The following is a 26,714-nucleotide window of genomic DNA, read 5'->3' as shown; positions in this document are numbered from 1 at the left end:
CCACACCTATCATGTGACCCTCATAAGGTTGCCTAGATTCTAGAAGCAAATGTTGCCCTGGGGCTGAATAAAGGTTTCCCTGTGAGTGGCTGCTGTTAGTTTGCACTTCGGTTTCAAAATCACCAGGTAACCTGGGGCCAGTCACCAATTCTCAGCCTAAAGGTTGCAGTCCTAAATATTACAAGAGCACTGTTCTTGGGGCCTCAGGTGCTGTACTGGACTACAACTCCCATCATTCCTAAGCATGGGTTAAGATGGCTGGGAATGGTGGGAGTCAGAGTCCAACAGTGTCTGGGGAACTAAGGCTCAAGAGCACTGTAAGCGCCGTTGAACTCCCTTTATATATATATATATAAAAGTAAGCATACATAGGATTGTGGATGCAGGCGACCGACCCATGAACCAGGAAGCTCAAATTGCATACTTACTGCATAAACTGAGCCTGCTTATTGGAGAGCAAGCGCCGTTGAACACAGTGGAACTTGCTCTTTCTGAGTAAACTTACGCCTTATAGTGCCTTGAGGCAAATAATAATAATAATAAAAATAATAATAATAATAATAATAAATATATATATATTTATACCCCGCCCTCCGCATGCCAAGACCGGGCTCAGGGCGGCTAACACCAGATATAAAAACAATTGATTGAAATACAACATTAAAACATTAAAATGCAGCCTCATTTCAGTGGAAACTCAAATCAAAAACTTTTTTGGGGATGAAAATGTCAAGTCTTCACCAAGGCTAACTATCCAGACTGGTCCTACGTGGGCCAGAAAAAAGCCAGGGAAGTCCCCAAATAGGAGTTCCAGCACAGAAGGAGAAAGGAAAAAAGAAAGAGGGAGAGGGAATCAAGCTGATTCCAAGCCAAAGGCCAGGCGGAACAACTCTGTCTGACAGGCCCTGCAGAAAGAAATCAGATCCTGCAGGGCCCTGGTCTCATGAGGCAGAGTGTTCCACCAGGCCGGAGCCAGTACACATTCCCTCAACCTCAGCTCCTGATCTGCAGCTTGGAGGGAGGGGTGCTGACCTTCCTTGAAGGATGAAAGGGTTAAAGCAAGATAATGGGTGTGAAGTACTTTGAACACTTTGAAAACACTATATTATATATTTATTTAGTGCATGGATTTGCCCCCCTTTTCCTCTATGGAGCTCCGAGTGATGAACATGAGTCTCCCCTGCCCCTCGTTTTATCCTCACAACAACCCTGTGAGGTAGGTTAGGCTGAGAGACAATGACTGGCCCAAGGTCATCCAGTGTTATGTACTGAGTTGAATAGGATCCAAAATGCAGCAGTCTGATTGGTCCACAGGAGCCACCCAATCCAGCTCCAGATGGAAGGGAATCCGCAACCTGATTGGCCTACAGGAGAATCCCGGAATTAGCCAATCACGTGGGGCCCATTGTGTAAATAATGTATACAGTGGTACCTCGGGTTACATATGCTTCAGGTTACCTACGCTTCAGGTTGCAGACTCCGCTAGCCCAGAAATAGTGCTTCAGATTAAGAACTTTGCTTCAGGATGAGAACAGAAATAGTGCTCCGGAGGCGCAGCAGCAGCAGGAGGCCCCATTAGCTAAAGTGGTGCTTCAGGTTAAGAACAGTTTCAGGTTGTTTTTTTTTCCATTTCATTGAAAATTTCCATTTATTAAAATTCTTAATAAATATCTATTAAAAAAAAAAGAACAGCTTCAGGTTAAGAACGGACCTCCAGAATGAATTAAGTACTTAACCTGAGGTACCACTGTATAAGGCAGACATTCTGGGGGAACTTCCATTGCTCCTCACCACTGTGAGCTGAATAAAGAGCATGAAATTGACTCTCGACTCAGAGTATATTTCACCCAGCTTCATGGTTGAGTGGGGATTCAAACCCAGCCCTCCCCTGTCACAGCCAGGAGCTCTAACCACTACACCCCACTGCCTCTGTTCAAGAGTAACAGCAGCCCCCGGGGCATATGGGGCGAGGAAAGAACCATTTGGAGTGGTTGCAGGATCTGCCCTCTACCCCAGGCGACCCCTGTGTCTGCAGCAGGAAGCAAATTTTGCTGTCGCTGCAAGCGGGTCTCCGATTTCAGTGCAGTGGCAGAAATTCACGAGATCCCTATCTGTCGCCTCTTGGATCTAGGGACTTTGAGGGGAGCAGAGGTTTGCTGTTGCAGCCACTCCTAGGTCCCCCATCTCCAGCGAGAAAGGTCAAAAGAGCAACAGCCTGTGCGTTCATCTCTAGAGCTGCCCCGGAGGTTGCCAGAGGCTTTGGGCAAGGCAGGGTTAAAGCGCCAGCCTCTCGCTCCCCGCTGAGCCCTGATTCAGCATCTAGAGCTCCTGGAGCGCTTTGATCAACAAACAGCCAGTGCTTCTGATCCCACACAGCAGGCAGGGACAAGGAAGCAGATGGAGGGACGCAGATGCGCAGCCCTTGGAACCGGCTGAGGCACAGGCCCTGCTGGCATCCGCTACTGCAGAACCTCCCCCTGGCATCCTGGCCCTTGCCCTACGAGAGCTACGGGGCTTCATCCAAGCCTGCGTTCTGCCCTGAACACGGCACGCTCTGAAAGTTCCAGCCCAACAGCCAGAAACCTCACCGAATCCTGAAATGTAAAAAAGCCATGCTGACTAGGAAACAGCGTCTCATCCAAGGGCGAGGGGCTTTTTTTTACTCGAGGGCCACTTTTGTTTCTTGACAAGCTTCCGAGGGCCACATGCCAGAGGTGGGGAAAAGTGGGAGGCTGGGACTCACCCTGGTTCAGTAAGTGCCACACTTTTTAACAACTGCGAAAAAGAGGTGCCCTTGACTGGGTGGGACGCGGGTGGCGCTGTGGTCAAAACCACCGAGCCTCTTGGGTTTGCTGATCAGAGGGTTGGCTGTCCGAATCCCTGTGACGGGGTGAGCTCCCATCGCTCTGTCACAGCTCCTGCAAACCTAGCAGTTCAAAAGCATGCCAGTGCAAGTAGATAAATAGGTCCGGCGGGAAGGTAAACGGCGTTTCCATGAGCTCTGGTTTCCGTCACTGTGTCGTGTTGTGCCAGAAGCAGTTTAGTCATGCAGGCCACATGACCCGGAAAGCTGTCTGTGGACAAACACCGGCTCCCTCGGCCTAAAGTGAGACGAGCACTGCATCCCATAGTCAAGTCTGACTGGACTTAACCCAGTGTTTCCCAAACGTTTTTGGGCAACGGCACACCTGTTAGCCGGAAAAAAATCTCGCGGCACACCACCATTAAAGCCCCGCCCCGTGACGTCAGCGTGCAGCGTCACGCCGGGAGGGACGCACAAAAGCGAAAGTTTTTTCCCTCCCCCTTGCCGGGGTGGGAGGAGGCAGCAGAGCGAGGGCAGCTGAGGCGGCGGCGGCGATAGCGGGCGGAGGAGGGGGCGGCGGCGGGAGTTGCTGCTGCTGTTGTTGCTGCTGCTGCCCGGACATGCCGGCCTCCTCCTCCTCCGCTGTCTCGCGCTCCTCCCTTTTGCGCGCGCTGCCCCGCCGCTCGGCACCACCACCGCGGAGCCGCCCCCGGCTCGACGCGGATCCTCGCCGCCGCCGCCGCCTCTCACCGCCCGACTCGCCCGCCTTCCTCCCACGGCACACCAGCCGGTGTCTCACAGCACACTAGTGTGCCGCGGAACACCGGTTGGGAAACACTGACTTAACCACCCAGGGGTCCTTTACCTACCCTTGAAAAAAGCACTGCACCCACACACAGGCTGGGACTCTCAATGGCGCCCCTCTGGAGGCTTCACCCAGGGCAAAAAACCTGGCTAGCCACACCTACCCTCCATAATAATAATAATAATAATAATAATAATAATAATAATAAATTTTTATTTATACCCCACCCTTCCTGGTTCAGCAAACCGGGCTCAGGGCAGCTAACAACAAATTTAAAACACTTAACTGATGCAACAAAAACAGCATAAAATACAGTATAAAACGCAAATAACAATAAATTCAGAATTCAAAAATCAATTAAGGGGGGAAATCCATCCAATAAACATTAGATGATCACCAGGGCTAGCTGGCTAAATTAGTCCTATTTGGGCCAGCGAGGAGACCAGGGGAGAATTAGCTGTGGGATCCCAGAGTGGGTAATCTTCATAAAAATGCTCTTCTATGAGAAACATAGAGTGTGGGTGGCGCTGTGGGTTAAACCACAGAGCCTAGGACTTGCCGGCCAAAAGGTCGGCGGTTCAAATCCCCGCGATGGGGTGAGCTGCCGTTGTTTGGTCCCAGCTCCTGCCCACCTAGCAGTTCCAAAGCACGTCAAAGTGCAAGTAGATAAATAGGTACCACTCCGGCGGGAAGGTAAACGGCATTTCCGTGCACTGCTCTGGTTCGCCAGAAGCGGCTTAGTCATGCTGGCCACATGACCCGGAAGCTGTACACCAGCTCCCTTGGCCAGTAAAGCGAGATGAGCAATGCAACCCCAGAGTCGGCCACGACTGGACCTAATTGTTAGGATATTTCCGTTCCACCTTAAAAGGGAGCAGGCTTTTGTAAGCAACAGAGTCTGCGCATGTCCTATTCACAGGATGTTTATGCTTGCTGTTTTTTCCTTTCGTTTTCTCAGTCGGCTCAGACACGCTGACAGAATGGACGTGTTTTCTTTTGTTCTGTTAAACGCTAAATAAAGTCTGTAAATTATGCTCTTCTGCTCTTCTGTGATGCAAGCTTTCGGCTGCGTTTCTGCTGATAAAGAGGGTGCACCAGCCTAGGAATGATGCCAGGAATTTCCAAAGGCTTTGTGCCCCTAACTGTTGGATCTGCGTGAGTACGGGAGGCCGATGGACATCCAGAACTCCAGCTTGGGGGCTCATGATGGACACTATCTCCCTGGCAGTTTCCCAACAACAAGGTTTCAGGCCCAGATTCACGGCACCTACAGGAGAGTAAAGCTGCAACAGACTGCGTTTGTTTGAGAGGTATGAAGGGGGAAAAAGCGAAAGGGACGGACGCTTTTTCTGTTATGCCTCGGCAAAGAGCCTTTGATCTACGGCAAGGCTTAATTGGCCTGGGAGCCGAGCCAGAAAGAGTTCGTGATTAATGAGCTGCCAAGATAAGGAGTCTTTCAACTTAAAATAGACTCGCGGCAAAAGTAAAAGCTGGAATGGAGCTTTTACAAGCTGATGGGGATACTCAGTGTCCTAAGTTGGATGGGCAGAATTATGAAACCTGGGCAAAATGGTGTGAGAGTTTACTGCGTCAGTTTGGGGTGTGGCATGTTGTTTCTGAAGCCCCCCCAGTTCCTCTGACAGAGAGATGGAAAGGCCAGAATTCGAAAGCGATTGACATAATAGTCCTATCCGTATCTCTTGAGGAAATTAAGACGCTGGCTGGCAACACCACTGCACGTGCAATGTGGTCTGCTTTAAAAAAAGCTCACAAGCCAATAATCCCAGCCCAGAGTTTGACTGCATCGGAGGTCCTAGCTGTTTCCCAGAATGTGATTGAGTGCAGGGATGCTGAGGGCACCAGTTGCAAGCTGCAGGGGGAGCTGACCGTCACGTCATCCCAGGCAGCATTCCAGCCTCCAGGGGGAGCCAAGGAGTCGGCAGCTGAGAGCTCTGTTTCTCATGGGAACCAAGGCCATCGCCTTTGCAGAAGCCGGAAAGGCAAAGGTAAACAGACGTCTGCAGATGGCCAGGAGCAGAGGGAGGGTGAAGAGCCCGCGCAAGGGGAAAACAAAGCATTGTTTGCTGGCACGGCTTCACCAAAGGCTAAAGGCACGTCTGCAGATGGCCAGAAGCAGGGGGGCAAGCTGCAAAAGCCCACGCCAGTGGAAAGCAAGGTTTTGCTTGCTGGCACAGCTTCACCAAAGGCTAAAGGCACGTCTGCTGGCCAGGAGCAGCAGGGGGGCAAGCTGCAAAACAAGGGTTTGCTTGCTGTAAAGACTGCTCCAACAGCCAAAGGCGACTTTGTTGTGGATTCAGGCTGCACGCGCCACATCTCCAAGGACAGGCATCTCTTTATCTCCTTCAAGCCACAGGAAGGTGAGATCCACCTGGCTGATGGAAGGACGTTGCAAATTGCAGGAGAAGGGACTGTGAAACTTGCAAGTCTGCACACTACCATCAGTAATGTACTGTATGTTCCAGGAGCTGCGAGCAACTTGTTGAGCGTCCCACAGCTTACTGGGCGTGGTTTTCAGATTTCCTTCAAGAGGAGCGTCTGTGTCATCAGTAAAGGCAAAGAGGACTATTTGCATGCAAAGTTTATGGATGGTTTGTTCCATATAACTTATGATGACACTGCTATTGTTTCTAATGCTGATTCTTGTTGTGTTGCACAAACTAACAAAGTTCTTCATGCAGGTTGCATTCATGATGCGCATCGAAGGTTTTGTCACCTCTCTTGGAAGGCACTGGCCAAGATGCCAGAGGTGGTTGAAGGTTTGAACATCAAACCTTGTAAATTTCACATGAAATGTGTATCTTGTGCAGAGAACAAGGTGAAGGTTGCTCCAAAAGGCAAGGAGTCTAGCAGGCAGGCTTCCAAACCCTACCAGCTAGTGCATGCGGACCTGGTTGGTCCACTTGCGCCCTCTTTAGGAGGAGCAAGGTACTTCATGATTCTGATTGATTCTTTTTCCAGGTACATTCATGTGTATTTGCTCGAACAGAAATCGCAAGCGTTTCCGAAGTTTAAGGAATTCTGTGCTTGGTTGGAGAATGTGCACAGTAAACGTATTTCTTGTTTATTTACTGATCGGGGCGGGGAGTTTACTTCTCAGCAGTTTGAAGCTTTCCTGACTGAGAAGGGAATCCAGCATGACATGTCAACGCCCAGATCGCCATGGATGAATGGGCTTGCGGAGAGAGCAAATCAAACATTGCTGCAAGGAATCAAAACCTTGTTGCATGATGCCAATCTCCCTGATAAGTTTTGGGGGGAGGCTCTGGGGAATTTGGTTTATACCGTTAATCGCAGATTGTCATCACCCATTGGTTGTACCCCCTATGAGAAGATGTTTGGCAAGAAACCCAACACCAAACACATGAGAATTTTTGGTTCGGACATGTGGGTACGCACACAACAAACCAACAAGCTTGGGAAGCGTGGGGCACATGGTTTGTTCATGGGGTACGAAAAAGGTGCATACAGGGTATGGATGACTGACTCTAAGTCCATTAAGTTCACAAGGAGTGTTGAGTACAATCCTAAGTGGGGGGAAAATGTGGGAATTTTCCAGAGTTACCCAGAGGAGGATGAAGGTGATGTCAGGCAAGCAGCTAAAGATGAGAAAGCTGCTGATGATGAGGATGAGGATGATGATGATGATGATCAGAGTTCGGATTCCAGTTCAGTGGGCGGCGCTGCTGCTGCTGGTGGTGTCAGTGACAGTGACGACACAGCAGACTACCAGAGCGCAAAAGCCTCAGTCAGACCATCTGATGCGTCTGACAATGAACTGGAAGAACCACTGTTCACCATTGGTCACTTTTCTCCTAAGAAAGAGGAGATGAGTCCAGAAGACTTGCGTCTAGTACGCAGATCTGAAAGGGCGACCAAGGGCAGACCTCCAAAGAGGTATGCTGATGAGTTTGCTAAGACAGCAACTGCTGTTCTTAGTAGCTCAGAGAAGGTGTGGGAACCTTCAAGCTTCAAAGAGGTTCAGGAGTTAACCTCTAAAGATGCTGAGCCTTGGCTTAATGCCATGAAGGCTGAAGTTGATTCCTTGAACAGGAACCAAACTTGGGAACTGGTACCGGTAGTCCCAGGAATGAGACTGGTTGGCAGCAAATGGGTCTTCAAGGCCAAGACAGACCAGAATGGCAAGGTAGTCAGACACAAAGCCAGATTGGTTGCCAGGGGTTTTTCACAGGTACCAGGACAGGATTACCACGAGACCTACTCACCCACAGTCAAATATGAGAGCATTCGGCTGATGCTCAAGATCGCTGCGGAGGAGAAACTGCATGTTTCCCACCACGACATTAATACAGCTTTTTTGTACGGGGTTTTGGGGGAGGAGCTGTTCATGCTTCCACCTGATGGGATGGAGATACAGAAGGGTATGGTCTGTAAACTGCGGAAATCCTTATATGGTCTCAAGCAGAGTGCCAGGTGTTGGAACACAAAACTCACTGAGACATTGCTTTCTCTAGGTTTTCACCAGGGCAAAGCTGATCCATGTGTGTTTGTCAAGGAGGAGGGGCAAAACAAACTGTATTGTTTATGTTTTGTTGATGATCTTCTGATGTTTTGGAAGAATCAGGCTTTTTACCAAAGCACCCTAGCTCAGCTGAAGGAGCACTTTGACATGAAGGATCTTGGTGAGGTATCCAACTGTCTTTCTCTGCAGGTGGAGAGGGACCAAGCAGGTAATTTTCTGGTACACCAAACACAGAAAATTGCTGATGTGTTAACCAGGTTGAATTTGGTTGATGCAAACCCAGCAGACACACCGATGGTGACAGGTTACCAGGTAGACAGTACTGCTGAAGCGTTTTCTGACATAACGCTGTACAGATGCATTCTAGGCAAGCTGAATTTCATTGCCAGGTGTTCAAGACCTGACATAGCTGTAAGCTGTAATCTGCTTAGCAGACATGCCAACAATCCTACGGTTCAGGATTGGAAAGCTCTGAAGCGCATAGCCCGCTATTTGAAAGGGACTATGCACTACAGGCTGAGGTTCACCAGTCAGAAGACTGGAGGTCTTGAAATCTTTGCAGATGCAAGTTTTGGAAGTGACACCACGGATGGTACAAGCACTTCTGGAGTATGCTACATGTACAACCACTGCCTGTTTGACTGGTTGTGCAAGAAGCAGACAACAGTGAGCCTAAGTTCCTGTGAAGCAGAACTCAATGCTCTGTCATTTTCACTCATGGATTGTGAATGGTTGATGCAACTGTTTAAGGACATCAGGGTGTCTGTGAAATGTCCTGTACAAGTGTATCAAGACAATAGATCTTGTTTGGCTTTGCTGAACTCCGAGAGTTGCAAGCAGAGAACCAAGTACTTGCAGATTAAGTTACATCGTGCAAGAGAGTGTATCCAGAAAGGACTGATTCAGGTGTCCTACATGGCAGGAAATGAAATTCCTGCTGATCTGTTGTCTAAGGTTGTTAACAAAGAACAACTAAAGGTTTATGTACAAAAGTTGCAATTGGGTGAACCACAGGTACAACAGGTTACACGGAAAGGGGGAGGATGTTAGGATATTTCCGTTCCACCTTAAAAGGGAGCAGGCTTTTGTAAGCAACAGAGTCTGCGCATGTCCTATTCACAGGATGTTTATGCTTGCTGTTTTTTCCTTTCGTTTTCTCAGTCGGCTCAGACACGCTGACAGAATGGACGTGTTTTCTTTTGTTCTGTTAAACGCTAAATAAAGTCTGTAAATTATGCTCTTCTGCTCTTCTGTGATGCAAGCTTTCGGCTGCGTTTCTGCTGATAAAGAGGGTGCACCAGCCTAGGAATGATGCCAGGAATTTCCAAAGGCTTTGTGCCCCTAACTGTTGGATCTGCGTGAGTACGGGAGGCCGATGGACATCCAGAACTCCAGCTTGGGGGCTCATGATGGACACTATCTCCCTGGCAGTTTCCCAACACTAATGGCCAGGGGTTCCTTTGCCTTTATGAGAAACAGGATGAGGAGAAAACAGGCCTCTGGCCTGATCCAGCACAGCTCTTTTTCTATCCTTGTTGTGACACCACACAGGTGGCTGACTAGATGCTCGCAAGCTGAACCTGAGTACAACAGGGCCATAGCACAGTGCTAGTGCGGCTGCAAATAGTCTTGGGTTCAGTCGCCTGTGGCATCTCCAGTTAGAACTGGGAGAGACCACTACCTGAAACCCCAGAGAGCTGCTGTCCGTCTGTGTAGACAATACTGATCTAGATGAACCAAGGGCCTCAGTCTCAGGCTGCCTCCTGCATTCCTAAGTAACAGGCGCTTGCCGATTCCCCTGTTGCTAATCCTTTAATGATGATTTTATCTCGCTCCTGGTTTTATTGTATTTGCAGTTGTTTTATTGGACTTTAATTGTTTTACTGCAGAGCTGCTTTGGGGTTTTCAGGGCTGAAAAGAAGCAGCATATAAATGCCTTCATAAATTTTAGAAACAAACAAAATTTCTCAGCTTCGCAGCCTGATAACCTGGTACGTATAGTCTGGTGTAAATGCCACTAATTTACAAGAATGGGTCTTTCTTCTTTTAAGAAGCCACCTGATTCTCTGTGGGTTTCCCTTGCAGTCAAGGCAGTTTAATTCCAGGCTGCATTCCTGCGCTACTCTTGCTCAGAGTCCGCCCCATTGCAAAGAGTAAGACTTTAGTCCTGAGTAAAAGGTAAAGCGACCCCTGACCATTAGGTCCAGTCATGAGCGACTCTGGGGTTGCGCGCTCATCTCACTTTAATGGCCAAGGGAACCGCCGTACAGCTTCCGGGTCATGTGGCCAGCATGACTAAGCCGCTTCTGGCGAACCAGAGCAGCGCACGGAAACGCCGTTTGCCTTCTCGCCGGAGCGGTACCTATTTATCTACTTGCACTTTGACGTGCTTTCGAACTGCTAGGTTGGCAGGGAGCTCACCCCGTCGCAGGGATTCGAACCGCCGACCTTCTGATCGGCAAGGCAAATTAAATAGCAAAAACAAAAGCGACAAACTTAATCTGTTCCAGAAGTCCATTTGACTTCCAAAATGCTTAAAAACCAAGGCACAGCTTCTGACTGGTGCAGGCAGCCTGGAAACAATAGCTGAGACCCACATCGGACGTTTGGCTTCCACTTACTTACTTCCGGGTTTTCGGAGTTTGAGAACCAAAGCATTTGAGAACCAAGGTGTTTGAGAAGCAAGGTACCACTGTACAGTGACATCAATAGGCAGGGAATTCCAAAGTGTAGGTTCAGCCACACTAACAGATTGACTTCTTGCAAGAGCAGAGTGGCGCTGCAGTGCCAGTGCCACAGACTGAGGCAGGTAGGGCGACCTCACAGCTAAACTAGTCCCAGGTTGTTAAGGGTTTTAAATACTGATAGCTTGGCTCCGTAGATAATCAGCAACCACTGCAGATCTCTGAGCGCAGGTGCTATATGCTGACAGAGGCTCAGTTCTGTCAGCAATAACCTTCCACGCAGGGCTGTGATAGGAACAATATTATAACACAGGTTGCATGCTGAAAAATGAGATGTAAAATTATGAAGAAAGGGCCTTTTCCCAGTCTCACCTTGTTGGCAGATTCTCTGCATTCTGCTATTTCTACATAAGAATATAATCTATTTTCCTACAGAGGAGCGCAGATTTTTTTGCCTGGTGCACTGAAGAACTCATTATTTTCTTCCAGACGAAATGTTTGGTGACATTCTATTGTAGGTGTGCATGCATATATATATATATATATATATATATATATATATATATATATATAAAAATTTAAACAGATTTCCAATGCAAACAAAATAATTTCCAGGTACTGTAAAATATTTTGATTTCCTGGGGAGGAGGGGGGGGGAGACACGTCAGCTCTTTTCTTCTGACTTGTTTCATTTGTTTGTTCCACTAGGTCACCTCAGATCTGAAATAAGAAAACAATAAGATGTAAAACGTTCAGACCTGCATGATGAGATGGTAAAGCAGACCAGCAAAACCTGGTCCAAATTAAATTCAGAACAAGGTAATCAAAATGGTTATCGATGCCAAAGAGTGTTCTGCAAATCCAATCTCTGTTTCGCCACAGGAGGAATAAATCAAATAACCACCCGGAGGAGGCAGATCCATCGCAAAGGAAGTTCGAAGGAATGTCGCCCGAGTAAGAAGCAGATTTGACACCGTCCCACACGAGGTGCAGACACCCTACCCGGTTCGCGGTCTCTCAGCCTTAGCCCTCCATCTGTTTCAGGGTAATCATTTGGGAACTAACACACAGAGGCTTTTTGAGGACTAATGTATGAAAAGTCAAATTTCCCCAAAGAGTAGCTGCGTGTTAGGATGGAATTGTAGTTCAGCGACGGAGTACAGGCTTTGCACGCAAACCATCCCTGGGGGGCAGGGGGTGAACTTGCAGTCTGTCGCTGTTTCCGGGTGGGGTTTGATCACATATTAGCAAATTCAGGATGGGCAATTGAAGGCCCCATCTGCACTATGCATTTAAGGCATAATCATACCACTTTAAACAATCACGGCTCCTGTGACAGATTTATGTATAAGCTGGGGCTCCCCCAAAAAAATTAAAGGGGAAAAGAACGCCTGGATGTACATTTCCAAAATATAAAATAAAAAACAAATAAAATAAAACCTACATACAGCAACAGTGTTTTGTGTTGTGTAGGCTCCTATTTGTTATGTGCAAATGGCTTTAGATACCTATTAGGTCCATAAATTACCCTACAGCATATATTCAACACACAAAAACAGCGGCAATTTGTTGTTGACAAAGGACAGCTGGACATATAAAGGGCCCCATTACCTTAGCGCTTCTGCTCATGAATGAGCACTGAAACCCGGAAATAACCCGTTCTGGTACTTCCAGGTTTCAGCGCATCTGCAACCTGAAAACATGCGACCTCAAGCGTCTGTAACCTGAGGTATGACTGTACGTCCAGCACCAAATGCACATTATCACGTTCTCTGGGTGCAGACCTTTGTTCTCTGGGTGCAGATCCTTATATAGCAAAAAATAATAATTCTGGCACTCTTCCCACTCCATGAGGAGATACCTCCAGGCTTGGGGGTGAAGAGCCCCAATTCATAGCTGGTGGTGGTGTTGGGAAATCAGGCTTCGACACCTTTGTGTTGCTGCTAGCGAATCGTCCAAGCCTGGAGAAGGTGACCGCTTCTGCCGGGCTCAGCATGTTAGTCTGCAGCAGCATGAAATCCCATCCGAGGTGAAACTCTGCAAGTGGCGTCCCTGCTCCTGTCTCCCAGTCACAAGGGCACTGAGGGAGATGCTCCCCCAGGGCCTCCTTAAAGGAACAGAGGCATGATGCTTAGGCACGTGGATCTGCTGGGACACATCTTTCCCACCAGCAAACACACACATGAGCACGCATGCGAGGCAGGCCTGGGGCGCTCTGCAGAGAAAGGCTCTGACCTGTCAAGTCGGGCTGTTTGGGTTGAGATGATGGGATACAATGCTACAGGGGGCAGGGAGATGGGCTCAGTGAAGAGGAAGCAGACAGGCGAGACATGCACACAAAGAGAGGGAGGGAGATCTGTAGAGATACGTTTCTGGCGCTGGAGAGGCAATGGAGTGTGCCTCCAAGGGTGAGGTCAAATTGCTGTGTTAGCAGCACTGAAGTGACCAGCCTGGGAATTGTGTATGGAGGTCCTGGGCTGCCCAGATGACAAAACACACACACACCCCTCAGCCTGTGGTACAAAGGAAAGCAGAGGAAGAAGAAGAAGAGGAGGAGGAGGAGTTTGGACTTGATATCCCGCTTTATCACTACCCTAAGGAGTCTCAAAGCAGCTAACATTCTCCTTTCCCTTCCTCCCCCACAACAAACACTCTGTGAGGTGAGTGAGGCTGAGAGACTTCAGAGAAGTGTGACTGGCCCAAGGTCACCCAGCAGCTGCATGCGGAGGAGCAGAGACGCGAACCCGGTTCACCAGATTACGAGTCCACCGCTCTTAACCACTACACCACACTGGCACCTGCTTGGCTGCAGGAGTTGCTGGAAGGAGACGAACAAAGCACCATTCAAGTATCTTAAGGACTCGACTCCGGATTTCTGTAGGGTTGACTCCTTAGCCATTTCTACTCCCAAAGATATCCAGGAAGGCTGCAAGGGTTTAATGGGGTAGGCAACCTAAGGCCCATGGGCCACAAGTGCCCCACGGGGGTCGTTTAACTGGCCCACGAGCCGGCCCCGAACCCAGCCGCCTGCTCGGTGAGTATAGTGCGGCGCAGGGACTCGTTTCCGTGGCACTGAAAATCACATCTTCGCAGACGCCGGAAATCGCGGGTGTGCACACGCAATCCAGCCCACAGAGGGCTCTCCGCTGGAGTGAGCCAGCCCAGGCGAGGTAAACCTTGCCGACTCCAGTTTAGGATCAGAGTTTTCATGTTTTGAACAGTCATGGCTTCCCCTCAAACAATATTGGGAACAGTGGTTTGTTAAGGGTGCCCCTATTCCCTTCTGAATTCCTAGAGAGGGTTAACAGTCAAAATCCCTCTTCCTAGGGATATCTGGGAAATGTAGCTCAGTGAGGGGAATAAGAATCTCCTGACAACTCTCAGCACCCTTAAGAAATTACATTTCCCAGTCTTCTTTAGGGGAAGCCATTCTTGTTTAAAGCGATACGATACTGCTTTAAATCTATAGTGCTTTCCAGAAGAGTCTTGGCTAGGGTTGATTGGAGTCGTAGTCCATAATATCTAGAGAGGAGCAGCTTGGCAAAGGTTGCCTTATGGCAAACAGATGACTTGTGGAACAACTGAGGTAGTTGGGAATATATATGATAGGAAAATATCCAGGGGCTGCACATTTAAATTGCTGGTGGAAATTATTGATAAAGATGTGGTGGGGGCACTTGCAAGCTTTCCTCTATTCCAGGGCAAACACTGATCCCTGTACATTTGATTCCTACAAACACACACACTCAAAATTAAGGAAATCATTCCAGAGTTTTCCTCCCCTGACATTCTCAGTCTGATTTTTTCTTAGATGAGCGGCTATTTCACGGTCCTGCATTTTGGAAATATTGGCTGAAACAGAAATGAATAATCACAAATCTATCTGGTGGAAAAGAAGACCAATATTGGTTGGTTTAAACATCCTGACACATCTCCTATAATTTCACCCCCGTTTCACCCAGCGCTGATCTCTTAGGGAGCAATCCCCACTGAAGACCTGCCAGCTGAGATACGGCATAGGATTTGGTGGAAGCCCTACAACTTCCTGTGGGAAATCAGATATGTTGCCATCATGTGGGTGAGCCCACCAGGCAGGACTTCCAGGGGAATGTCCATCCAGCAGAAGGACCAGGAGCTGGTGTGACCCCCCTCCAGGAAAGACCACTTTGGCGCAGCTGGCTGGCCCGTGGTGTCCAGAGGCTCAATTTCAGCACATATGACTTGACTCTTTGCCACCAGCCTTTTCAACACCGTGATAGCTGAAGGGAAAGTATCTCTATATATTGAGAAGAAATGGAGCCTGTCATTTCTCTGGCTTTATGATGGGCCGTTTGATTCCCAGAGTTGGCAGCACCACAGAGCTGCCCTTCCCTCTGCCATAATACGTGAAACATTGTCCATCGGTTGCCTCAGAGGCCTTGTGAAGAGATGTCTTTTTTGTGTGTGTGTCCAGGCTTTCCTCGACCCACCAGAGCAGGCCCTGTGTTCTGCTTTCATAATACAGTTCCATTGCTTGTTTTATGCCGTACCTCCATTTTTAATGGTACCGTTTAATTGTGTTTATGCTGTATTTTTGTGTACCGCTTAGAGGTCTTTCAACACGAAGCAGTTTAGGTATGCTTTCAGTTAATTCATCGGTCCTCTCGGTCTTTTAAAACCCAACTCTCCTTGATTCTTCTTATCGCCCAGGTTCAGTTCCGCCATTACAGGGAGGCCTCAACTCACCACGCTGCCTTCCCCTTAGGCCTGAGCGAGCCATTTGCCCAGGTGAAGCCTCCCTCAAAAGAAGTTCAAGGACGAGGTCCTGCACTTTGTAACTTTCCCAGAGGAAAGTGAAACACCAGCCAGCTTGCTTTACTCCAGGGTCCCGGAAGTGCTGTTCCTAAGCAATTCTGTGTCTTCAAAGCGCTCTCTCTCTCTCTCTCTCTCTCTCTCTCATTCTCTGCATTCATCTCTTCTTCCTCCACAGGCACATCCATTCCTCGCGAGGACATTTCTGTCTCCTTCGGTTTCCTGCTAGCCCTGCACACCATCTGCTCCTGACTCCTACAGCTTTCGCTCCACCTGGACTCTGCTCCTCCAGGTCTAACCGCAGAGAAGCCTCCACCAAGATTAATGGTTGCTCTGGAAACTGCCGCGTTATTTTTGTCCTAATGTGAGGAGGAGTGGTGTGTGTGTGTGCGTACGCTCCACACCCTTGGTGACCACAAACGCCCCATTTAATAAACCAGAAAGGGAGGTGTGATGGCCTCATCCCGTTTCACACCCATTGTGATGATCACTGCTGCGTCAGAAGCACTGACCCCACTGCGATATGACAATGTGCCTCTTCCCAAATGTTGAGCAGCTGCACACCAGACACTTTCTCCCCTGCCTTGCTCCTGCGGATGATGTGGCACTTAACCTGCTCCACGCATTTCAAAGGCTGTCTTTGGGAGATGGGCAATTTCCACCCCTCCTGGGGCTGAAGACTCCCCACATTAAAATTAATGAGCCTCTCCTTTTCATCTCAGCCCATCCAGAGCTTCCTGCTCCAGCATCTTGAGCTAATGGCAGGAGTCGTTAAAGCCTAAGTACCTTATTCACCGGTTGAATTTGTCTTTCTGGTTCTTTGTCATTCTGGGCTTTTTCTCTGTGCAGAGAAACAGAACCAGATTAATGATGAATTACCTGGTCCTCTGGAATTCGGGAAGTGGATACACACACACACACACACACACACACGGGTGTGCGCAGGAACAGACACACACACAAACATGGCAGTTTTGATGTTATAGATATGAAAAGTGCACCTTTCATAGAATTGTATGGTTGGAAGGGGCCCAAGGATCATCTAGTCCAACCCCTGCAATACATTGTTACATTTCCAACTTCCCATCATCGGCTAGGAAATGAGTGCTAGGAACTTGCCCTTCTTCAAAAGAAGAAGCTGAGGACCCTGGGATGCTTGAGTTCCTGTATTCACAACCCTGTTTTGTAACACCGTGGGCTACAAGACGTGGGTGGCGCGGTGGGTTAAACCACAGAGCCTAGGGAGTTCGAAGGTCGGCAGTTCGAATCCCCGCGACAGGGTGAGCTCCTGTTGCTCGGTCCTTGTTCCTGCCAACCTAGCAGTTCGAAAGCACGTTAAAGTGCAAGTAGATAAATAGGTTGTTGTTGTTTAGTCGTTTAGTCGTGTCCAACTCTTCTTGACCCCATGGACCAGAGCACGCCAGGCAATCCTGTCTTCCACTGCCTCCCACAGTTTGGTCAGACTCATGTTTGTAGCTTCGAGAACACTGTCCAACCATCTTATCCTCTGTCGTCCCCTTCTCAGATAAATAGGTACCGCTCCAGTTTCCATGCGCTGCTCTGGTTCGCCAGAAGCGGCTTAGTCATGCTGGCCACATGACCTGGAAGCTGCACGCCGGCTCCCTCGGCCAGTAAAGCGAGATGAGCGCCGCAACCCCAGAGTCGTCCGCGACTGGACCTAATGGTCAGAGGTCCCTTTTAACACCGCCTTGTAGGAAAACCTCATTCACTCTAAGCAGCCTACCCACCTCCTTTGCCCTGGCCTCTCTCCCTATAAGTCAGTTGCAACAACCTCCAGATGTTTTTGGACTACAACTCCCATCAACCCCAGGCAGCTGTGCTGATCTATTCCTTCTTTGTTTTATGCATTGCATTTATAGCACTCCTTTTCCTCCAAGGAGCGCACATGGTTCTCCCCAGTGCTTTCCCCCCTAGAAAAATAGGTGTTGTTATGGTAAATGTCACACTTTTTAACGACAATGAAAAGAGGGGCCAGTACTGCTTGCTGTCGAGTACCGCCTGGGGGGGAGGACCACTGGTTCTCCCGCTCCTCAATGAATCCCCACAGCAACCCTGTGAGGGAGAATAATCTGAGGGGCAGTCACTGTCCCAAGCTCACCTGGTGAGCATCATGGCTAGGTGGGGATTTGAACCCTGGTCCAACACTCTAACCACTGCACCACACTGCCTCTGACAACTTTTCGATGAGAATGCATTGCAGGGAGTTGGACTGGATGGCCCTTGGGGTCCCTTCCAACTCGGTGATTCTATGAGATTCACCATCCCAAACACCCAGAGGGCAGCGTGGGAGAAGGCTGAAGCAACCTTAACAGAAGCAGGTGTCGACAAGAACAAACTTGCCCTGCAATGAAAGCGAAGAAACGAGGCAGCAAAGGAAAAAGGTTCAGTCCTCAGACTCAGAAGCAGGCATTTCTCTTCTCATTTATTTTATTGCTGTGGCAGCCCTCTGGGGCGCCTTGGTTGGTTCTCCTGGAATCCGGGCGGACGTGTCCCGGTGTCACCGCACCGCTTCCGAAAGCAGCGCACGGAAGCCTCCGGAGCAGAAGACCCAGCTAAATGCTCCGGCTCAATTATTAATTAGGCGATTAGCATTCTCCCTCTATGCTCCACTTGCTCCTTAACTGGAAGCCTGCCCTTCCCATCGGATCGCGCAACCAACTTCTCGTCCTGGGCGGCACTCATTTGTTAAGAAGGCGGCTTGCCCCCTTGGCTTGGCACAAGAGACGCTCTTGTCAATTACTTGCCGAGTAGCAGGAGGGCCATAGCCAAGGGGCGTTGCAGGCAGAAGATGCCAGGATCAATCCCTGCCAGCTCTGAGTACGGCTGGGAGAGATCCCTGCCTGCAATTCTGGAGAGCCAGTGCCAGTCAGGGTCAACAGTACTGAGCGAGACCAATGACTTGGCTCAATATAAGACAGCTTCCGAGGGACGTGGGTGGCGCTGTGGGTTAAACCACAGAGCCTAGGACTTGCCGATCAAAAGGTCGGCAGTTTGAATCCCCGCGACGGGGTGAGCGCCCGTTGCTCGGTCCCTGCTCCTGCCAACCTAGCAGTTCGATAGCACGCAGTGCAAGTAGATAAATAGGTACCACTCCGGCAGGAAGGTAAACGGTGTTTCCGTGTGCTGCTCTGGCTTCTCCAGGAGCGGCTTAATCATGCAGGCTTGACCCGGAAAAACTGTCTGCGGAAGCAGACAAACGCCAGCTCCCTCGGCCTGTAAAGCGAGATGAGCGCCACAACCCCAGAGTCGTTCGCAACTGGACTTAACTGTCAGGGGTCCCTTTACCTTTTCCAACAATGGGAGTGAGTTCGAATCCTGATGGATCGGCTGCATGATCAAGTTCCCTGGGGAAACTCAGCCGTGCATGCAGTCCCTGCAGAAAGCTGCTTTGCCACCTTGGTGCTTCGCAGAGCATAGGGCCGGCAAATCCCCTTGTGCTATGGTTCCCAAGCGCCTGAAAACTAGCTGGCACTTTGGTAAAGCTGTGCCAGGGACTTGAATGAGGAGGTGGGACAACCCGCCTGTCAGTTCAGGTGATGGACAGGCAGACCTGTCAGAGTTGGATAAGGATCAGTGGGGCAGGGATGGGCATTGGCCAAAAAAGGTTCCCACCCTCCCCTCCTGGGGGAAGCCCAGGGTCCACGGTGCCTGCTGTGTGAGCTGCCATTTCTCGGCCTGACCTAATTCATAGGGTTGTTGCAATGTTAAAAGTGCAGGATGGTAAACACCACCCTTTGGAGGAAAGTAGGGCTAAAAATAAACGCAGGAACTGTAGTGTCCATTGAAAAACTAAATTACAGGATATCAGGGGGAGAGAAGAACCTGTCCAAGGTACCATTTCATTATGCATCACTGAGGCGGCATTAGCCTTTGCAAATTGCGAGCATAAAGATGGTTATTCGAGTGCTCTAAAAATACATGAGAAATATGACAGGTGGACCATTCGACACGTTTCACATTGTTGTTGTTTTTCTCCAAGTAAGACAGTGATTATAAACTGCCCCCTTAGTCATTAGTGTTATTCCTTTGTTCCATCAACCCTGGAACTAATTTGTGGAGGATGGGGAAGCTGGGAAAATGTGGGCTGGATGAGGTAACTGTTAGGTGGATTTGTAGATAGCTGGTTGACTGACAGAACCTAAAGTGTGCTCATTAATGGTCAAAAAAATTGACAAGTGGGGTGTCGCAGGGTTCAGTCCTGGGCCCGATGTTGTTCAACACCTTGATTTGGATTTGGATGAAGTAATTGAGGGGATGCCTATCAAATTTGCAAATGACACCAAACTGGGAGGGGTAGCTAATGCTGCAGAAGACAGAATCAGAATTCAAAAAGACCTTAATAGATTGCAGAACTGGGCCCAAACTTACAAAATGAATTGTAGTCATAGCTGTCAACTTACAGATTTGAAAATAAGGGACCAGCAGCCTTGAAAATAAGGGACCAGCAGCCAAAATAAGGGACCTGCAGCCTCACCTGTTCCAGGCACTCCAGTCTTCCTATCCTCCTGCCGTCTGGTCAAACTCAAGCTGGTAGCTTCGAGAACACTGTCCAACCAACTTTGTAACCAGAGGTTCAACTGAACAGAATCCGAATCACATGCACTACAAGGCCTATGCAGCCTCAACTTAAGATGGCTCCCCGGCCTGGCTTTGCACTGCAAAGTTTGCAGCAGCACGTGCAACAAAATGGCGTCCAGCATTCAAAAAACTCCTCAGCTTGCATTAACTAGCCACACACAAGGCATGCAAGCTCCACCCCCCAGTCGTTCTTAGACTTCTTATTGGGTGAGCAACACTGCCAAGCAACACAGTTGGAGCCTCCCTCCTCCCTGGCCGGCAGGGAGGGAGGGAGAGGAGCTGCTTCCTTTGAAATTTAAGGGACATCATTTAAGGGACATCCATCAATAAGGGACAGCAGCGGGATATGGCGCTGGAATAAGGGACTGTCCCTTCAAATAAGGGACACTTGACAGCTATGATTTTAGTAGGGACATACATAAGGTTCTACACTGAGACAGGAATAACCAGGTGTGTAAATGCAAGATGGGGGACGCCTGGCTTGGCAGTAGTACAGGTGAACAGAGGTGGATTTAGGGGATAATAATAATAATAATAATAATAATAATAATAATAATAATAATAATAGAGTATGCCTGGTTGGGATGCCACAACTATGATGCAGAAAGGAAAGAGAGAGCCCCCCCCCCCGAATTTTGGCATAACACAGGGCGCTGCTGAAATTTGAGACCCCAAGATCTGCCACTGATATGAAAAGAAACTAGGGGTCTTGTTGGACCACAAGCTTAACATGAGTCAACAGTGTGATGCAGCAGCAAAAATAGCTAATGCTATTCTAGGCTATATCAACAGAAGTACAGTGGTACCTCGGGTTACAGACGCTTCAGGTTACAGATGCTTCAGGTTACAGACTCCGCTAACCCGGAAATTGTACCTTGGGTTAAGAACTTTGCTTCAGGATGGGGACAGAAATTGCGTGGCGGCAGCGGGAGGCCCCATTAACTAAAGTGTTACCTCAGGTTAACAACAGTTTCAGGTTAAGAACGGACCTCTGGAATGAATTAAGTTCTTAACCCGAGGTACCACTGTATAGTGTCCAGGTCAGGGGAAGTAATTGTACTGCTCTATTCTGCTTTGGTCAGACTACGCTTGGAATACTGTGTCCAGTTCTGGGCACCACAATTTAAGAAGGATGTTGAAAAGCTGGAATGGAGCAGAGGAGGGTAAACAAGACGATCAAGGTCTGGAAACCAGGCCTTGAGAGGAACAATTGAGGGAGCTAGGTATGCTTAGCTATGGTTATCCTCTCGCAAATGACTGGCAGCGGTCATCAAATCAGCACTCTCCTGGGATCACAACATCCTGACTCTGCTTTTAAAAGACAGGAGCTAATGCCTTTCGTTAGCTTCTTGCCAAATAGAAGAGAAGAGGCAACCCGGGCAGCCCCAAAGGAACAGACGCAGCCAGAGGCCAGAGGCATTCTATAAACAGCAGCTAGAAAGCAAGAAACACTTTCTATCAACAGTGATTAACTTGGCCATTAAATACATGGCAAGCTCTGCCTTGGCTGGCTGGAAGGAGCTGCTGTTATATGGCTTCTGCATAACATTATTATTATTATTATTATTATTATTATTATTATTATTATTTACAGCCGAGCTGAAATTTCTCAGAAGGCATCCTCCGCCCCAGAAGAATTTCTGAGATGGGTGGTGGTGGTTTGGTTTTAATAATAATAATAATAATAATAATAATAATTTTTATTTATATCCCGCCCTCCCCAGCCGAAGCCGGGCTCAGGGCGGCTAACAACAATCAAATAATCAAACAGTCAAATAGTCACACAATCTAAAAATATTTCATTATAAAAATTAATTAAATCAAATTGATGGCAACCAATTAAGCAAAATTCTGTGCAGGTTGCCAGAGGAGGGAGTCAGGCTGCGCCCTGACCAAAGGCCTGGCGGAACAACTCTGTCTCAACCACTCTGGAAAAAGAAGGCTGCTTTGCATCATTTTCTATGAGTCTTCTCCACCATTCATTCTCTCTCTCCCTCTCTCCCTCTCTCCCTCTCCCCCTCTTTCTGAGGCAGATGCTGTTCTCCACCGCCAACACATGGCCGTGGAATGGCATTTGGTCCTGGGCATTGTGGAGGATGCAAAAGGGTTGCCAAGCTGCCAGCACAGTTGCAGCTGTTGCCTCTTGTAGCAGCAGCAGCAGCATCCCCCCCCCCCCCAAAAAAAAAGGTGGAAGGAAGGAAGGAAGGAAGGAAGGAAGGAAGGAAGGAAGGAAGAAGAGATATGCTCTTTCTGCTGCAGTTGCAACTCCTAGTCCTTGAGAAACTGTCGGATAATTTTCCACACCAACTGGAGAAAAATCAGTGAAATGGTCCGCTCGGTTTCTCTAACCACAATTAGGGTGGAGACATTTTGAAAGGCCAAGTGCACCCCTCTTGCATATTAGTTGTTGTTGTTGTGATAACTTTATTCTCACCATTCCTCCAAGATGTTCAGGGCAGCATATAGGAACCATATTATCCTCACAGTTAAAGCTATGGTTTTCCCTATAGTGATGTATGGATGTGAGAGCTGGACCATCAAGAAGGCTAATCGCCGAAGAATTGATGCTTTTGAATTATGGTGCTGGAGGAGACTCTTGAGAGTCCCATGGAATGCAAGAAGATCAAACCTCTCCATTCTGAAGGAAATCAGCCCTGAAGAAGAAGAAGAAGAAGAAGAGGAAGAAGAAGAAGAAGAAGAAGAAGAAGAAGAAGAAGAAGAAGAAGAAGAAGAGGAGTTTGGATTTGATATCCTGCCTTTCACTCCCCTTCAGGAGTCTCAAAGCGGCTAACAATCTCCTTTCCCTTCCTCCCCCAAAACAAACACTCTGTGAGGTGAGTGGGGCTGAGAGACTTCAGAGAGGTGTGACTGGCCCAAGGTCACCCAGCAGCTGCATGTGGAGGAGCGGAGACACGAACCCGGTTCACCAGATTACGAGTCCACCACTCTTAACCACTACACCACACTGGCTCCCTGAGTGCTCACTGGAAGGACAGATTGTGAAGCTGAGGCTCCAATACTTTGGCCACCTCATGAGAAGAGAAGACTCCCTGGAAGAGACCCTGATGTTGGGAAAGATGGAGGGCACAAGGAGAAGGGGACGACAGAGGACGAGATGGTTGGACAGTTTTCTCGAAGCTACCAGCATGAGTTTGACCAAACTGCAGGAGGCAGTGGAAGACAGGAGTGCCTGGCGTGCTCTGGTCCAGGGGTCACGAAGAGTCGGACACGACTAAACGACTAAACAACAACATCCTCACAACAACCCTGTGAGGTGAGAGACAGAGAGACACAGACAGACAGACAGACAGGCAGACCCAAAGGCACCAACTGAGCTTTCTGGCTGAGTGAGAATTTGAACTCAGGCCAACGCTGTCCCAGAGGAAGCTGGTCTGATCCATCAGGGCAAAGGAGGCACTGCCCGACCAACCTCAGCCGGATCTCTGCCACTATCTGTCTAGCTGCCTGCCTTCTTACTTACAGACAGACAGACCCAGGGGTGGTCCTGGCTGTCAGCCTCCTCCCCCTTGGTCTCAGTGTTGCCTGAGGAGAGGCTTGAAACAACACTGGTCTGGGTTGCCTCCACCTGTCCTTGGCTCTGACTCCACCTACGGTTTGGCATCCCTGGCTTCTGTCCTGCCAGTCACCAGAACATAAGGCGAGCCCTGCTGGGTCAGCTCCAAGGCCTGTCTAGGCCAGGATCCAGTTTACCAAACAGAGACCCACTGCTGCTTATGATCCCCAACAACTGCTGGCCAAAGGCAGACTGCCTCAGACAGTGGAGGAAACACAGAGCCATCTTGAAAGTAGCCATTTGTAGCCTTATCCCCTGTGAATTAGTCTTGCCCTCTTTTAAAGGCATCCAAAATGGCGGCCTGAGGGAGTCAATTCCATAGCTGAACCCTGCGCTGTGCGAAGAAGTGCGTTGTCTGCTCCGAATCTGTTGGCGAACAGCTTCATTCGATGGCCCCAAGTAATAAAAGAGGAGAAAAACTGTTCTCTGTCTACATTCACCACACCCTACATAATTGTAAACACCTCTATCGTGTCTGCCTTTACTTACCATTCACACACACACCCAACTTAAAAGCCCCAAATGTAATAACTTTTCCTCACAGGGGAGTTGATTCATTCCATCCATCATTTGGGTTGCCCTTTTCCGAGCCTTTCCCAGCTCACCTTTCTGAGTCACCAGAGCTGGGCAAAATTTCAATTTCTAGGAATTGTAATTTGCTCAGAGTGCCAGGCTCTGTAGCTCTGTAAGGGGTAAACTACAGTTCTTAGCACATAACCTCCACCGTTTCTCCGATGAAAATATGGACGTCCTAATGAAAAGCAGGACATTCCAGGATCAAATCAGAACCCAGGACAGCTTCTGTAAAGCCAGGACTGTCCCTGGAAAACAGGGACACTTGGAAGGTCTGCCAGGATTATTAGGGGGGAATCATGTGCTTTAAATGGATGTTGTGGGTACGACTTCATTTTCAAACCCGTTCCTAATCATCTCAAACAAAAATTGGCCTCTTTTTTCAGCCACTGCACACTACGGCAAGGTTTTCATTGACCCTTTTTCTCCACAATGTTCTAGTCAGGGAATTTGCTTACTTTTGTAACATGGGGACATAGGTAAGGTAAAGGTAAAGGACCCCTGGACGGTTAAGTCCAGTCAAAGGCGACTCTGGGGTTGCGGTGCTCATCTCGCTTTCAGGCCAAGCAAGTTAGTGTTTGTCCACAGACAGCTTTCCGGGTCATGTGGCCAGCAGGACTAACCCGCTTCTGGCGCAACGGGACACCGTGACGGCAACCAGAGCACACGGAAACACCATTTACCTTCCCGCTGTAATGGTACCTATTTATCTACTCATACTGCTATGCTTTTGAACTGCTAGGTTGGCAGGAGCTGGGACCGAGCAACAGGAGCTCACCCCGTCGCAGGGATTCGAACCGCCAACCTTCTGATCAGCAAGCCCAAGAGGCTCAGCGGTTTAGACCACAGCGCCACCCGCATCCTAACATGGGGACATGTCCTATATTGGCACACGCAGACCCTGGACCACCAGAAGTGATGCGATTCATTCTATATCTTGCTTCCCTCGCCTCATTTTGTTGCATGCGTAGGCCAAGCCAGACATAACCATAAAACCACAGAGTTTGAAGGCTGCTTTTTCCCCATTTCTTGCTTGATGCATCCCCAGCAGATGGTTGTTCAACGAGACCTTTAGTGAGGGTAAACCCTCCACCTTGCTAGTTGGTCCATTGTTTAAACTGTTCTTGCCATAAGAACAGGAGAAGAGCCCTGGTGGGTCAAGCTAATGGTCTACTTCAGGGGTAGGCAGCTTAAGGCCCGGGGGCCCGATGTGGCCCAGTCGCCTTCTCAGTCTGGCCTGCAGATGGTCTGGGAATCAGTGTGTTTTTACATGAGTACAGTGGTACCTCTGGTTACATACATAATTCATTCCGGAGGTCCGTTCTTAACCTGAAACTGTTCTTAGCCTGAGGTACCACTTTAGCTAATGGGGCTTCCTGCTGCCGCCGCGCCACCGAAGCACGATTTCTGTTCTCACCCTGTTCTCACCCTGAAGCAAAGTTCTTAACCCGAGGTACTATTTCTGGGTTAGCGGAGTCTGTAACCTGAAGCGTCTGTAACCCGAAGTACCACCGTAGAATGTGTCCTTTTATTTAAAATGCATCTCTGGGTTATTTGTGGGGCATAGGGATTCGTTCATTTTCTTTTTCAAAATATAGTCCGGCCCCCCACATGGTCTGAGGGACGGTGGGCCAGCCCACGGCTGACAAAGTTTGCTGACACCTGGTCTACTTGGTCCACCCTCCTGTTCTCACAGTGGCCAACCAGGTGAAAAGCCCACAAGAAAAACCACAAGAAGCAACAGCCACTTGTGATCCTCGGCAACTTGATATTCAGAGTCCTCCAATGGTGGAGGGAGACGTTATCAAGAAGCTTCCGGAAGCTTCTCCCAATGTTCAACTAAAATCTACTCTCCTATCATTTTTAAGTGCCTTAGATCTATTCTTACCCTCTGGGGAAGCCAAGAACAAGTTTTTGTATGACCCTCCGCTCACCCTCAAAAGTGCTATATAATTGCAAAATAACGCAGGTTGGGTGTGACTGAGAAAAAGAAAACAGCAGTACCAGGAATCTGGGACAATAGGATGGACTGCAGCCTGTCTGAATCTTCCTTTGAATATCAGAGCTCGGAAGAAAGTCATCCACTTCGCTGACTATCTAGGCCAAGCAAGGAACAAGCAAGTGACGTCTTCGCTGTTTTCACCCTTAAGCAATTTAGCTCTAGGTACTGCAGCATCAAAAAAGAGTTCTTTCTAGCCAAAATGCCTTTCTCCCTTCCTTACATTTATAGCCCATCTTTCAGCCCATCAAAAGATCCTTTTTCAAACCATCAGTTGCTAAGACCGACAAGTGCATCATCCTAGGGCATTCATAATGCTGTATTCTTGCAATTAATTTTGTCCATCAAAATACGGTGGGGAGGTTCTTTTATGGGGAACCCCCCC

Source organism: Podarcis liolepis (genome assembly GCF_965112155.1).
Source record: "Podarcis liolepis genome assembly, chromosome: 2".
Taxonomy (NCBI): domain Eukaryota; kingdom Metazoa; phylum Chordata; class Lepidosauria; order Squamata; family Lacertidae; genus Podarcis; species Podarcis liolepis.
This window is presented reverse-complemented; position numbering follows the sequence as displayed.